At 38.0% G+C, this 15,561-nt stretch overlaps 1 non-coding gene across 1 annotated transcript; it reads left to right on the forward strand.

The window, feature by feature from the left end:
- Window positions 1–15,077: 15,077 nt before the first annotated feature.
- Window positions 15,078–15,179, forward strand: LOC143681934 (U6 spliceosomal RNA). The gene has a single exon (XR_013174970.1). It is a non-coding gene; the product is annotated as a U6 spliceosomal RNA (small nuclear RNA).
- Window positions 15,180–15,561: the final 382 nt, after the last annotated feature.

The raw sequence follows: 15,561 nt of genomic DNA on the forward strand, positions 1-15,561 counted from the left end.
TTATCTCATGGTCTTTTAAATTTGCATTTCTCTAATAGCCAGTGATGTTGGGCACTTCTTCTTATGCTTTTTGGTCATTCATATATCTTTCTTTGTAAGTTATCTGTTCCAGCCTTTTGCTAGTCTTTATTGGACCGTTTTGTTTGTCTTTTTATTATTGAGTTGAAGAAAAATCTTTACATATGATGGATACAAATCCTTTGTCAAATACTTATGAGTATTTTCTCCTAGCATATGGTTTGTTTATTGATTATCTAGGTGTATTTTCAAGTATTTTTCCACCTATTTTTTGTTCCTGTTCTTTTCCTCCTTTCTTTTGATTTGAGTACATTTAGTACCTCATTTATCTCCTCTCAGCATTTTAGCTATCCCACTTTTTCTTTTTTTGTTGTTGTTTTAATATTTTTATTGTGAAATACAACATATATATAGAAAAACAATAATTTTCAAAACACATTTTAACAAGTAGTTACAGAATGGATTTCAAAGTTTGGTATGGGTTACCACTCAACATTTTCCGGTTTTTCCTTCTAGCTGTTCCAGAACCCTTAAAGCTAAAAGAAATATCATTAATAGAGAAACAGAAGTCATAATCATTTGTTAAAGTCTATCTTCTCTGTTATAACTCCTCCTCCTTTGGGTCTTTGCGCTATGCCCATTCTAATTTTTTCATGTTGAAAAGGGGTGTCCACAATCTAGGATAAGGGGATGGAATTAGTTGATCTTCCTGGAGAGACTATTTTGTTTTGTTTTTGTTTATGATTGCTCTAGGGATTACAACATGCAACCTTATATTAGAACAGTCAACCATTAACTAATTTTGTATCACCTCATATGTAATGAAAGAATGGTACAATAGTTTATTTCCATTTACCCACTTCAAACTCCTATTGTATACATCTGACCTTCACACTTGTGAATATTCCACAATACATTTTATTTATTGTTGTTTAAAAGAAGAAAATAAAAGAGAAAAAATCTTTCCTGTTATCCACGTATTTTCTACTTACATTGCTAGTTATAACTTTGTATATATATGAGTTCCCTTCTAATATTACTTTCATTTAGTCTGAGGAGCTTCCTTTACTATTTCTTTTAGTGCAGTCCTGTTAGTAACAAATTCTCTCAGCTTTGGTTTACTTGAAAATATATTTGTCCCACTCTCATTTTGAAGAATATTTTTACTGAAAATCAGTTTGAAAATTCTGGGCATTCTTTAAAAAAAAAAGAATTTAAAGATGTAGTTTCATTTTCTTCTGGCTTGCATTATTTTTACTGAGAGGTCAGTGCTATTCATACTGTAATTCATCTATACTTAATGTGACTTGCTCCTCTGGCTGCTTTTAAATTTTCCTCTAACTTGGGTTTTTAGCATTTTTTGCTATAGAGGTATGAATTTCTTTAGATTTATTGTTTGAAGTTTGTTGTGTTTCTCAGATCTATGGGTTTGTAGTAGTCTTCATTAACTTTAGGATATTTCTATCATAATTTTTTTAGGATATTTTCTGCTATTTTTTCTTTGTCTCTCTGTCTGGATCTGTACCTTCATGCACGGTAACTATTTAATATTGTCCCATAGATGGTTAAGGCCCTGTTTATATTTTTCAGCCTTTTTCTCTTTGTTCTTCATTTGGATAGTTTATACTGCCTTGTCTTCAATTTCACTAATTTTTACTTCAGCAGTGTCCACTTGCTGTTCAGCCAGTCCAGTGAGTTTTTCATTTCACATATTTCTCAATTCTATAATTTTCATTTTGTTCTTTTTATTAGTTTTTATTTTTCTGTTAAAATCCCCAGCTGCTCACTCATTTTGCCCATATTTTTCCTTTAAGCTTTGAACATATTTAAAATATTTATTTTAGCATTCTTGTCTGCTAATGCCAACATTTCAGTTATGTCTAGGTTACATTTTTCTGCTTTTTTGCATTTCTAATAATTTTATTTTTATTGTAGGCAAAACATTACTGATGCTATAATGTTGAAAATCTGGATTAATTATCTGGCAGTTGGTTAATTTTCTGGTGGGGCTGACTGATCACTTCAAGCCTTATTTGTAACTTTTGCTAGAGTGGACCTAGAATGGTCTTTACTCCAGGACTTATATAAACCTATTCATAATGCACACCTTTTCTGTGGAATCAGTTGAATGTCTGAGTGTTCAGTAACGTCCCTGCACACCAGCAGTCAGAATCCCTATTTCTTCCAGCCCTATGCTCCCCTTGAATCTCCATTCCATTCAGAGCATCCCTTCAGCTATTCTCTACTAGGCTATGTGGAGTCCAAAGACTTTAATAATCTCCTCTGAAGATTTCTTCAGATCTGAAGTATTCTGCTCCACAAATACCAACCGTTAGGGAGACCCCCCACCTTCTAATCCCTGTCTTCTCAACTCAGTAAGTTGTCTCTGTCCCTAGGCAGAAAGCCAGAGAGATCCTCTGTCCTTCTCTCAGGAATCACCATCCTTTGCTTCCAGTCATCCAATGTCTGAAAACAATTGCTTTCTATTTTTCATTCTGGTTGTCAGTTGTTTATGGCAAGAGGAATAGTTGTTCTGATTGCCTCCTATTCACCTCATTGGTGAAGGGGGGACCCTCTGCTGTGCAAAGACTGAGAAGGCTGGGCACATGACACCCAACCCTGGACAAATGAGATTGACAGCAGTTTATTAATCATATACACTATGGCCCAGAGCAGGGTCACAGCACCTGGGGCTGCGCGTCGGCACAGCATGTGCCTGCAGAGGATGTGGGAGGCAGGCTTCGTAGTAACAAGAGGTGCAGCAATCCCTGGTTCCCCTGGAAGGATGTGATTGGCCTGCTTGTATAATTTGGGGGCTGGGAGGGAGTTGAAACTCACTAGGTTGAGGACCAAATGGGGTGCAGCTGGTGCAGCTGTTAGGTAACTAGCCAGGTGAGGAGCCTTTCCCGCAGGGTAGGGGGCACACCTGCAAACAGAAATCCAGCAAGCAGGGCAACTCCTGAGCAGGACTGGGAACCCCGTGAGGCTCAATATGCCAAGGAAACCCATGAAATTTTAGGCCTTACAATACAATACCAGTTACTCTGTCATGTCTCCGATAAACTGGTTTTGATTAGTATTTCCTTCTCTCTGAAAATAAAAGCTTTTGGTAACCTATTATTTATCAGGAAGCTCAGAGATGCATCAGATAACCAAACACAACAAGAGTTCGCCTTGTGACTTAGTTGCATACCTTTTTTATTACCTTAATTTTTATTTTATTTCTATCATGCATAGGCAGTGTATCCAGTGAAAACTGTGGGTTCACAGAAACCTCATCAACAGAATCAATTCCTTCTATTCTATTCCTGTTGCCACCCTTCTACTTCACATCTCTGTCATAGCTTAACTAATGTCACTGTTGCCACCAAATCTTCCTTTGCCTTCTATTCAACCCACAGATGGCTCTCTATTCTTTGCAAAAAAAAAATAATCACTTTGCTCATGTGCCTACCAAAGGGAAACTTACTGAGAGCTTGGATTATTCACGACCTGTCCCCTGCAGTGCCCAGCACAGTGCCCTATACACAGCAGGAAGACAATTCATATTTTTGCATTACACTAATGTAAAAGGGAAGTCTTTAGATTAAAACTCTGTCTTAGTGAGGAACCCACTCTTTCACCAAAATATCTCATATAGTAAGCCTACTCCATTTGCACACTCTCATTCACCTCTGCACAAGGATAGGGAAAGGATAAATCAGTGACTCTTTCTCTCCTATCATGAAACTCAGCCAATGGTCTGTAGCAGACGACTGACCAAGAGAGTAAATTATTGTTAATTCAGCAATGACAAAATAAAGTGGTTAACAACGATGTTTATATCTCTTCTTGTTGAAACTCTGAACTAGAAAGCTTGACCCAGGATCATGGAATTTGGTAGAGAATAATTTGTTACACTTGTGAACTATTGTACTTGCCCCTTCTATATATCTAGGCCATTTTTCTCTTCCAATGGCAGTTTTAATTTATCCTCTGGAGTGGTTATGATACTGGCAGCTCTTTGTTCTCTGAGCTTATAAAACAATAAGTAATTATGGAGTTAGAGTATTTCTTACGAGTAAGGCAATCTGCTGGTTGATAGAGAAGATATGAGCCAGAAACAGCAGGATATCTTTTAGCATGACACTGAAATGCTTTTCAAAACTCCTACATGTCCATGAGACTTCAGGAGTTATCGATCCTTGCCCATATTCTTACAAATTATAGAAACAGCAAAAAGGGGCAGTACCTAATATGTAAATAAAATAAAATAAATCCTAGACCATCATATTAGGAACTAACAGGAAACAGTTCAGTTTTTGGTTCACACATTCAACAGTAATTACTAAAAGTTGTGAGAAAAATCCTTTTAGAAAGATTTCTCAGAGGTATAGGGGTGGTGTTGAAGTGCATCATGAAGAAAATGTAGAATACAGAGTAGTGATCAAGTCATAAGATTCCTTTTATAGACAAGCTGGAGTTTAGAATCAACATTGTGACTTGGCTCCTGATGAGAGGTATGGATTTTGAGTCCATGTGAATAGAAAAGATGTTGCATCTTAGTTTCCTGGCTGCTAAAACAAATACCATACATGGGTTGGCTTAAACAGCAGGAATTTATTGACTCACAGTTTTGAGACTGGGAGAAGTCCAGAATCGAGGCACCATCAGAGGGATGCTTTCTCCCAAAAGACTGTGGGCTTCCGGGGCTGGCTGCAGGCAAACCTTGTTTTTCGGCTTTTCTGACACACAGCAATGTACATGGTGGTGTCTTCTCCTTTCTCCTCCAGACTTTCAGTTTCTTCCCATAGCTTTCTCTTTCTACCTCTGAATTTCATTCTGTTTATAAAGGACTCTAATAATCCAGATTAAAGCCCAACTTGATTCAGTTGGGCCACACCTTAGCCACAGTAAGGATCAAGAGACCCTAATGACAATGGGTCCACACCAACCAGAACATGGACCAAGAAGAAATGTCCAAAGTGGCACACGCACCTCAATCCACCACGGTAAGGAATCCTGCCCATTTGCACAATTTTCATTTTAGATAGTCAGAAATTAATAAGGTTTTCTAAGTTTTATTTTATTATTCACCTGTGCTTTACAAGTTAAACAATATCTTCACATCCACATTGCATTTATTCTTCAACAAAATCTTGTGAGAAAAGTAAGGTATTTGTTATTATGGCTATTATAAAAAGGATTCTCCCACGGCCATACAAATGATAATTAGTGGAACTTGTCTTCTGAATCTACAGACCACATTTTCACTCCTGTGCCAGAAAAGTGGACTATATAACACCAATGGGCCGAAGTGAGTGACCTTAAAAACAAGTTTTAAAAATGTTTGTCAGATAGAGTTCTCGCCTGCCATGCTGGAGACCCAGGTTCGATTCCCAGTGCCTGCCCATGCAAGAAAAAAAAAAAGTGTTCATTTTAAATTTCATGGCAAAACCTACAAAGGTCATTGACTATAAAAAAAGGTTTCACCTTGAATCATCAAAGAAATGCAAAATAAACCAAGATTCCACCTTTCACTTTTCAAAGTGGCCAAATGTTCCTCTTTGCCTGGTAGTCATAGGACTGGTACTACCTCAAAAGTCATGTACAGGGACTGTCACCCATCACTTTCCCCATAAAATCACCGCACTCAAGGCTTCTTATATGTGGCTTGATTTGGTGTCAAACAAGCTTTTTCCTGCATCTAAATCCATTTTTGAAAAGCAGCAGAGGGAGGGATTTCAGTGATCTGGAGGGGAAAGGACCAAATGACCAATGGGTAAGTCTGGCCTGCCTCAAGTTGACTGTGTAAACAGCCTCAAAAAACAAAGTAACTGCTGTTTTACCACATTTCGAGAATATAAATACTAAAGACCCAGGGATGGCAAAAATAGAATTCTTTCCCTCACCTTAATTTTTTTTAAGGTTATTGATTGCGGTCTGACCACTCACCCAGAAGGAACAAGTGAAGTGTTAAAGTGTATGTGGACTACGAACATAAAAGTCGACCTGAAATTGAGGAATCTTAACGGTGAGTTGAATTCCTCCTCGGACCCCTAATTATGCGTCCTACCCTCGCTGGTCTGGGATAATATTAATTTGAGGCCCCAACAAGCTAATGATGTCCTTTGCAAACGTGAACCACACAGACCGCACGCCACAGGTGCACACCAGGACTCCCGTACTCCTTAAAATCATCTTCCGTAGGATAAAGAACAAAATAATATATGTGTGAAATTTTGTTTTGCAGATTTTGGTATTTCCGAAATACCACAATATGACCAATAGAATACAAGAAGGGATGGGAGAGCAGAATCAAGCCTGTTTTAAAAACATGATCCTCCAGAAGTCAGGAAAGAAAAGATTAATACGTATGACTACATATTTACACACACGTGTGCACATGCAGGCACATATGCGCACACACACACTTAAGCTAATAAACATTAAATAATACCATAACATAATAAAAATGCCAATTTAGAAGAATATATTTGCGTCATACAAAGCATATCAAGACCCAATTCCCTTACTATACAAATACCTCTCACAAATCAAAAAAAAAGCTTAAACTGCCTTATTTAAAAACAGGCAAAGTTAAAAACATAGATGACAATAAAAGAGATAAAGATATTCAATATCATAATTTATTAAAGAAATTTAAGTTTTAGCAGGAGGTATTTTTTTTTTTTTTTAGTATTTTGTTTATTTTATTATTTTTTGTTTGTTTGTTTGTTTTTTACATGGTCTGGGGCCGGGAATCGAACCGGGGTCCTCCGGCATGGCAGGCAAGCACTCTTGCCCGCTGAGCCACCGCGGCCCGCCCAGCAGGAGGTATTTTTATCTATTACATCAAAAATGTAACTTGATAAAACCAATATTCAGTTTGATAGAATTAACTGCAGCCTTTTGGCAATTGTTTGACGGTACTATAACAGATTGTTCTAGATTAACAGTCAACGTTTAAGTGCATATACCCTATGTCCTAGCAATTCTACCTCCAAAAATGTTTCCTGTATTCAAACAAATATGCAGATGCATCTTCCACGATATTCACTTCAGCATTCTATGAAATTGGAAAAAAAAACTATTGGAAACAAGTTAAATGCTCATTAATCTGTGCCTCTTAAATTTATTATTGAGTGCTTCCTGTGTTAGTTGGAGCTATCCAGAGAAACAGAATCACAGGGAACACTCACAAATATAAAATTATAAAAGTGTCTCACGTGACCGCAGGAACGCAGGGTCCAAAATCCACAGGGCAGGCTGTGAAGCTGACGAGTCTGATGGTGGTTCTGGACGAACTCCACAGGAGAGGCTCACCAGCCAAAGCAGGAAGGAAGAAAGCCTGTTGCTTCTGAATCCTCCTTAAAAGGCTTCCGGTGATTAGATTAAGCATCATTCATTGCAGAAGACACACCCCTTTGGCTGATTACAAATGGAATCAGCTGTGGATGCAGCTGACATTATCATGATTTAATTCTATGAAATGTCCTCATCGCGACAGACAGGCCAGCACTTGCCCAACCAGACAAACAGGTACCACCACTTGGCCAAGTTGACACATGAACCTGACCATGACACTTCCTAAAGAACATCATGCAGTCCTTTAAAAGAGTGAAGTATACCTGTATTTACTGACAAAAAAAAAGAGAGAGTCAAAACAATTCGTAGTGGTTATCTCTTAATAATACAGGTGGTGGAAAGAGAAATGTTACTTTCCCTTTATACCATTCAGTAACATTTGAAATTTTGCCCATAAGCTTGCATATATTATTCTTATAATAAGAAACTAATTAAATAATGAGAAAAAAACTAAATTAAAACAATAAAATAGTCCATGTAGACTTGATATGCTTACAGCTCTGAATTTAGAGAATAGTCTTAACTTGAAATGGCATACAGGTGAAAGTGCCTCATTAAAAATGATATTTTTTGTAGTACCCCATGTTAAATGGGATACCCACACTATTAGGATATAAAACTGAAGTATAATATTCCTCTAACATATTTTATTATACCACATTTATAAACATTTGTTCCATAAGGCACATTATACGGGATCTTACTACTCAATGTAGATATCTGTCAGTTATTTGTTGACAATAAATAAACAAGAATTTATTTCACCACCTGACTTAAACTTGGCATTACTGCTCCCTTTTCTAAAAATTACGTATTCTTCACAGCTAATTCATTGTTCCATATGCAGTTCTTTCTATCATAAATCCAAAGGGAGATTGGAAGATAAAGTAGATTTTTCTTCTCCCCAAAGCATATTCAGACAAATTGGGCAGCTGTCTGCAGATTTCTGTGATGAGAAACTGATTCATTTCATCGAGTGCCAAAGGCCCGCTCATAAGCTAGGCAGTTCAAGACATTGCACTTACTTGTTTGCTCTCTTAATAAATAAGATTTCAGGTAATGATTGTGGTTCTTTATAGGAATACAAGAAGAGCAATATCTGTTTCAGATAGTTATCTTCTCTTGCATTTCCTGCTTCCAGCCACAGTTCAATATTCAATCCATCTTACAACTTCCAACCTTGGATGTGCTCATTATACTTTCTCTCTGTATTTCATTTCTTTATTTTTTTCCTACTCCAATCCCTAAAAACAGAGTTTGAAGTGAAGTAAATGGAAAATAAACAGTAAAAAAATCCCTACCTATGGCCCAACTTACCTCTTAAAAGAATCAATTACAAAGCAGTTTAGGTAATGAAAAACATAAAGCATCATTTTGGCTGTACCCATCAGCCACGGCTGGTTTGCAAAGTTTTACTGAAAGATTGAAGAGCCAGAGAATACATAGATGGAGCTCATTAAAATGTCCATCATCCTACCCTGAGGAAGAAAGAAATTCTTGGGTGATGGGATTCTGAAAAGACATATTTTTTATCCCATTCCTGTTCCCAGGGTGAGAACCACCACTGCAAGTGGTAGACATAGGATTAATACTTATTTTTAGATTGCAAGTACCTTATAAAACAATTTTATTTGTAGATCAAAGAACGGGTTTTAACTTATGTTTCTGCAGTGATTTGAAAAAAATGAAAATATCGTTTTCTATTTGGAAATTCTCATTGTATGAAATAAGGTATAAATGTGAGGTTTATTTTGCTTGGGAAGATATACACAAAAAAGAAAAGACCTGTTAATGTGCCCCCACCATCAAAATAAGCAGATTTGGTTACATTTAAACATATGCTAATTCAAACAGAAGGTGTGGGGAATTATAAGTATTTATTAGTCTGAAGCCCAAGAGAGACAGGTGGGGCACATGTCCCCACAACTCCCCTGCACATGAAAAAATTATTTAGTTTTTATGATAAGGAAAGATGCTTCAAATCACATTAAACTGGCAATTTTCTTACCACGTTACAAAAATATTAATAAAATCATGAACACTTTTGTTATATCTCAACTGATAATGATTAAATAAACAAACTTGTTTGTTCAGGTCATCATCGTATGATCTAAATCACTTAATATATTCATTTCTTACTCCCTGTATTAGTCAACTTCTCTAGAGTAACAGAACCAACAGCAGATATCTGTAAATATTATGAGAATTTTATAAGAATTGTCTTACATGCCTGTGGGGATGGCCACAAGCTGGAAATTCTGATGAAGCTTTCCAATGAATTCCCTAGGAGAAGCTAGTTGGCTGAAGTAGAGATGGGAATTCTCTTTTCAGACTGCTGAAATCATCACTTTTCCTTTGAAAGCCTTCAACTGCTTGGATGAGACTTCTCTCATTGTTGAAGGCAATCTCCTCAGTTGATAGTAGATGTAATGAGCCACAGGTACAATCAACGTACTGATGATTTAAGTTCACAGAATATCCTTAAGGTAACAATCAGGCCAGTTCTTGCTTGACCAAACAACTGGGCACCAGAAACTGGCCAAATTGACACATGAACTTAACCATCACACTCCCCTTCAGTCCAGCCCCTCAAAGCATTGATAGCGGTCCGTTATGATTGCTTTCTTGGTGTCAAAATTCTTTTAAAGCAATGGTGGAAGGAATCTCTTCATTTCATTGGCAGGTAGAGACCTGGCAATCTCTCAGGGTTCTGCCTCTTCAGTAGGCTTTGACCATTTTTCATTTCCTGATTTTTCTATTCCATCATCACCTTTTTCCTTCTGTAGTTCAGAATCTCTGAGGGAGAGTCTACAGAAGCCTTTAATATCACGGTGTTAAAAGAACAAACCATGCGCTATCAGGCAACGGTTGTTCAGGACCACAAACAGTTATTTACATGCCTATGACAGCCCTTCCCCTAGCAACCAGCCTGCCACTATTGTATCTATGTCAGCTAAAGCGATGTTTCTGAGGTGTGTCCCACAGAGCAGAAGGCCCCTGAGATGGTCCTTGACCAAAAGTGCTTTGAGATCAAAGACATTTAGTAAACATCAGGAGACTTTTCATATTATATCTCTATATCTATATATAATATTTTCTAAACTCATTTGACCACATAAGTCTTTTTAAATATATAACACCTATTAACATTTCCATAGAACTAAAGTTTCAGATTATGTACTTTAAGAAACACTGATAGGAAGAAACAACAACAGTGATCTGTAAGATTAAATAAAAAAGAAGCAATCTGTAGCTGGCTAAAGGAGGCCATCAGGACAACAAAATCTCTGATCAGATTGGATATTTCATGTGCCCTCCATATAGACAAAATGTCACTAGACTAACTCCCAAATCCAAACATTGTCAGTTTAATCTATTGTGCCTGCAAGGGAATCCATGGCAAAAAAAAAAAGGCAACTTTAGATCAAAAGAGGAGCAAAGCGGTGGGTTATTACCTGCAACAAGTAAGCATTAATAACCTCTGAAAGTTAAGGCGCTGCTTATCATTACATATAAGAGTGAATTCATTCATCGAACAACATTCCTTAAAACCTCAAGGTCAATACAAGTAATTTAGAAATATCTGACTAGTGAATAAGAATGTTCATGTAGGTGGATAATAGAACAGCAGGTAGAAGGAAGTGGCCCAACATTCTATTGGGGATGGGGAAGGCAATAACTGGTGGATAGTAGAAACATACCATGAAATCAAATCAACAGCTGATATTCCATGAGCACATATTACATGCATGGCTCTATATAAACGGTTATACATTAATTAACTAATTTATTACTTACAGTAATCCCATATGGTAGGGAAATTTATCTCTATTTTACAGATAAGAAAACCAAGGCAGAGGAAGATTAAGCAGCTTGTCCTTGGTTAGATAGCTAGGAAGTGGTAAAGTCGGAATTTGAAGTTAGGCAATCAAGATCCAAAATCTACGCCCTTTCCTGCTGCACCAGGTTATGTTTTGTGGATTATCTTTTTCAAGTGAAAAATCATAAATGTCAAGAAATTTGCATCATGGAACAGATGGTCAAGCAGATACAATAGAACTATATATTTTCCTCCCATTCCTTCTTCTAAGACTACGAGCATGTAGTGACAGAGTCTCACTGTAATCCAGCAACATGTAAACTTAAGGATGTCCCAGATATGGAAGAAATATAAGCAGCTCCCAAGAAAGCCATGAGTGTCAGGCAGAGTGACCCCCAGAAGTATCCCAGTAGGTGGACTTTTCCAGGTTGCAGAGACTATTGTGGATGGGGAGCTGTTGTAAGGGTGCCAGAGGAAGGCCTCAGATCGCCCCAAAAGCAAAGGCCTTAAAGGAAGCAGGATTTGATCTGAGAGTCTGAAGCGGTGGTCCTCCTATTTGAAAGGGCAAGAGAATAACTTGGAGCCTTGTGAAATCTTAGATTGCTGAGTTTCTGTTGCAGGTGATCTGGGGCCCAGCCTGAGAATTTGCATTCCTTACAAGTTCTCAGGATACTGACACTGCTGGTCTGGGACTGCACTTTGAGAGTCACTGATGTGAAGTAACTCTGGTGACTCAGTAGCAACTCATGCTCTTCATATGCCATGCTTTTGCACCCCCAGACATTTGCATATCCTCAGTATTCTCCAGCACTTGTCCTTCATTTGATTTGCTCTCACCACCCCCTTCTGGGCTAAGTGTAGATATTATTTCCTAAAAATCCTTTTTCTGACATCACAAATTTGAGTTGGAGCCCCCTCTTACATGCTGCCTGAAAATACCCCACTTCACCCACCCACCAGAGCTCTGATCACATTGGAGTGTTTTGCCTATATATATATGGCTATAATATTATAAATTCCAGCAAAGTGAAGTCTACATCTAGCCTGATCACAGCTGGCTTCCCAGATTTTGGCAGTGTTTCTATGTATGATGTGTTCAATAAATATTTGTTGAACCAATGAACTGGTTTATCTATCTCGAGGTCATCCTGCTGTGGGTGTCTCCCTGCTGCACTGCTCAATCATTATGGTTCTACAGCTATTCCAGTCTTGCTACTCCTGCTCCTTTCACTGCAGACTATCCCAACTCCCTCTCTGGTTGTCCCTTCAAACTTCATAATTCAGTTATCAAATGTCATAATTCATCCAAACACCATGCAGTATAGACAGGGTGACCATGTAGCTTGTTATCTGAAGTTGGGGATTTTAGAAGATGAAAAGGAGTACTATTAATAATCCATTCGGAAATAAAAAAGACATACGTTTGGACAGTCCTGAGCAAACTGGTACATACAGTCACGCTAAGTAGAGAGCATCCTCCTTGGGCTGCCCGCTCATGTTTATAAGAAAGTCTATGGATGGCTTCTTTGGGACAGGACAGGCCATCCTTGATCCAATCAGTTGTGGCAGGTTGAATCACATGTTTAAATCATAGCAACCCATAATTAAGATTAGTGCATGGCAAGGACCCTGTGGCTTCTTCGATGGTGTCGGTATAACTGGCAGTCACCTTGAGCAGGCTATGCCCTATAAAACACAATATAAGCATCTAACGAGGAGTTTGGGGAGAACATACAGGCTCCATACTGTAAAAAAAAAACAAGCCTTGGAGTGTTGGGAGATGGATACCAAATCAGTGAATGGAACATTTCTGAGCTACTTCTCCAGAGGTGCTGATTGTTTTGAAGACTATAGTTGCAGGGTGTCACTTGAAATGGAGTGTTGGAAACTTTTAACATAGGAGAAGGCTTACAAAGGCTGGATAGATTGGTGTCCCTAGGGTTTAAGGCAGTGGTAAATGAGAATTTGGTGGCAGAGGGTGGTGAACTTCACCTATTTCAAAATGTTGTCTAGGGCCAGTAATATTACCAAAAAATGGGAAAGATATTCTCTTCATCTCATTCTCTCTGCTCCTGTACTGAATTGTCCCTTTTCCCACATACTAACAGATAAATTGGGACCATCAAACTATACTTTGAAAAGCATATGTGAGCAGCCTAGTGACCAAATCATCTTTCATTACCTTGTTCGTATGGGGAAATCTGTTCCAAATTTCAAACAACAGACTTGAAAAGGAACTATGGGACACAATCCATTTGTAAGTTTGGAGCTGTCTGGACAAGAGGACACAAAACTGACCCCAGCGAAGAAAACAATCTGGTCTAGCTCTTTGCTGACAGTGGTAGGAATTGTTAGTGTTTAAAATAAGACAGAAACAAGAATTATGACATTTAAGACCTTATGGGAAAAAAATATTTCTTTCAAGAAGCAACATGCAGATGGGCAGATGTAGGAGGGTTTTTAGTAATCATTCAACTGAAAAAAAAAGAAAATAAGTCCAGAGTTCCCAGGAAAAACAAATTATAAAGATTTTTAAGCTTATGAACTCGAGATCAAAGCCTGGAGTCCTTTGCTAAGATAGTGTACTCATTAATAGAACACAGTGTCAGCAATGTATTTTTAGCTCAGGAACCGGAACACTCTCACTATCACATGATCGTAATGTGACACAGGTGGCCCAAATTAGGGCAAGTTTTGTTTCTCTTGTCCTTAGGAGCAACGTCCTGGGGGTGTGTGAGAAAAATAAGTACTCTTCCTATTTAGCAGTAATTTATTTTTCCCCAAATATAAGGCAATATTTTTATTACATATAGATAACCGTGCATGATGGAGCAGGAATATATATATACAGTTCCTTCACAGCTGTATGTAAAGATAAGCTTTAAGAACATAAGCTCCACTAACACTGTATTTTTAAAAAAACACTCTACCAGTTTTTTATTGCTGCCATAATAAAATTACCAAGTAAACGTCTAAGCTTGGTGGCTCAAACAATTCACGTTTATTATCTTACAGTCCTGTGTCGGAATTCCGGCATGGGTCTCATTGAGCACTCAAAGTTTGGCAGGGCTGCATTCTTTTCAGAGGGCTCCATTTCCTAGTCTTTTACAGCTTCTGAAAGCCACCCTCAGTCCTTGGCTCATGACCCCTTCTCCATCGACAAAGCCGGTAATGGCAGGGTGGGTCCTTCTCACACTGTCATCTCTCTGATTTCCTGCAGGTGGGAAGGTTCTCCATCCTTAAGGACCCATGTGTTTGTACTGGCCTCACCTGAATTATACAGGCTTATCTCCCCATCTCAAAAGCCTCTTCACAGCTGTAAAGTCTCTTTGTCATATAAGGTTACATATTCATAGGTTCCAAGGATTAGGGGTGGGTGTTTATCCTCCTGAAAACCTTGCCTTCCATAACTTCCATGGCACAAGCTCTCTTCTGAGTCTTTCTGACTACTCTTCTTTTCCCTTTCTCTTTCTCTCTTCTGACCACTTTTGCTAATACCTAACCTCTTGGTCTCATAGGTCCCTAGGGCCATTAATTTACCTAACACATGCACTACAAAATTTCTACTAATTTCTCTCTTCCCCAATCTAAAATTACCATGTGTTTTCTTTCATTTCAAAAGAATGGTCAAGTGTCTATGATCTTCTGTACTATGGGAGGGAAAAACAATTCCGCTGTTGCTTTATTTTTAACATGAAGGATTAGAAGTAGTGTTTATTCATGGAATCTTAGAATTGACAGGAACAACAGCAACAAAAAAATCCAACTGCCTCCTTATTACAGAATCCAAAGGCAAGGAGCATACATTTTCCTCCGGCAGTATTTCATGCTATTGCCACTCCATATTCACATCTCCCAAACACATTCAGAGTTCTTAAAGCATTGCTACCCAGTATTAGTTTTGGCAGCACATATACTAAAATTAGAATCATACAGAAAGTAGCATGACCCTGTGTAAAGATGACATGTAAATTTATGAATGGTCCATATTTAAAAAAGGAAAAAAAAAAAACATTGCCACCTATAACTTCCATGACACAAGTCTTTATCATTTTCGTACTGTTTCTTTTCCTTTCCCCTCTCCCTCCTAACTCTTTTGCCAATGCCTGACCTGTTGGTTTGCTAGAAGACAGCACCTAATCCTATTTTGCCTTCTGATATTTATTTCCCTAGCTGATTCCATAAACTACAATGATTGCTCTACCATTGGTATAATGATGGTACCCATACCTTGATCATTAAATCAGTGCTTTCCCCGGACCGCCACATCGAAACTGTTAAGTGCCTATCAGCTATACATGTGCCCCGATATCCTTCAAGACCTAATTTAATGAGTCACAAATGGGACTGTTTTTTCTATTCCTTATTTGAAAACT

The sequence above is a fragment of the Tamandua tetradactyla genome, chromosome 4, assembly GCF_023851605.1.
Source record: "Tamandua tetradactyla isolate mTamTet1 chromosome 4, mTamTet1.pri, whole genome shotgun sequence".
Lineage (NCBI taxonomy): Eukaryota > Metazoa > Chordata > Mammalia > Pilosa > Myrmecophagidae > Tamandua > Tamandua tetradactyla.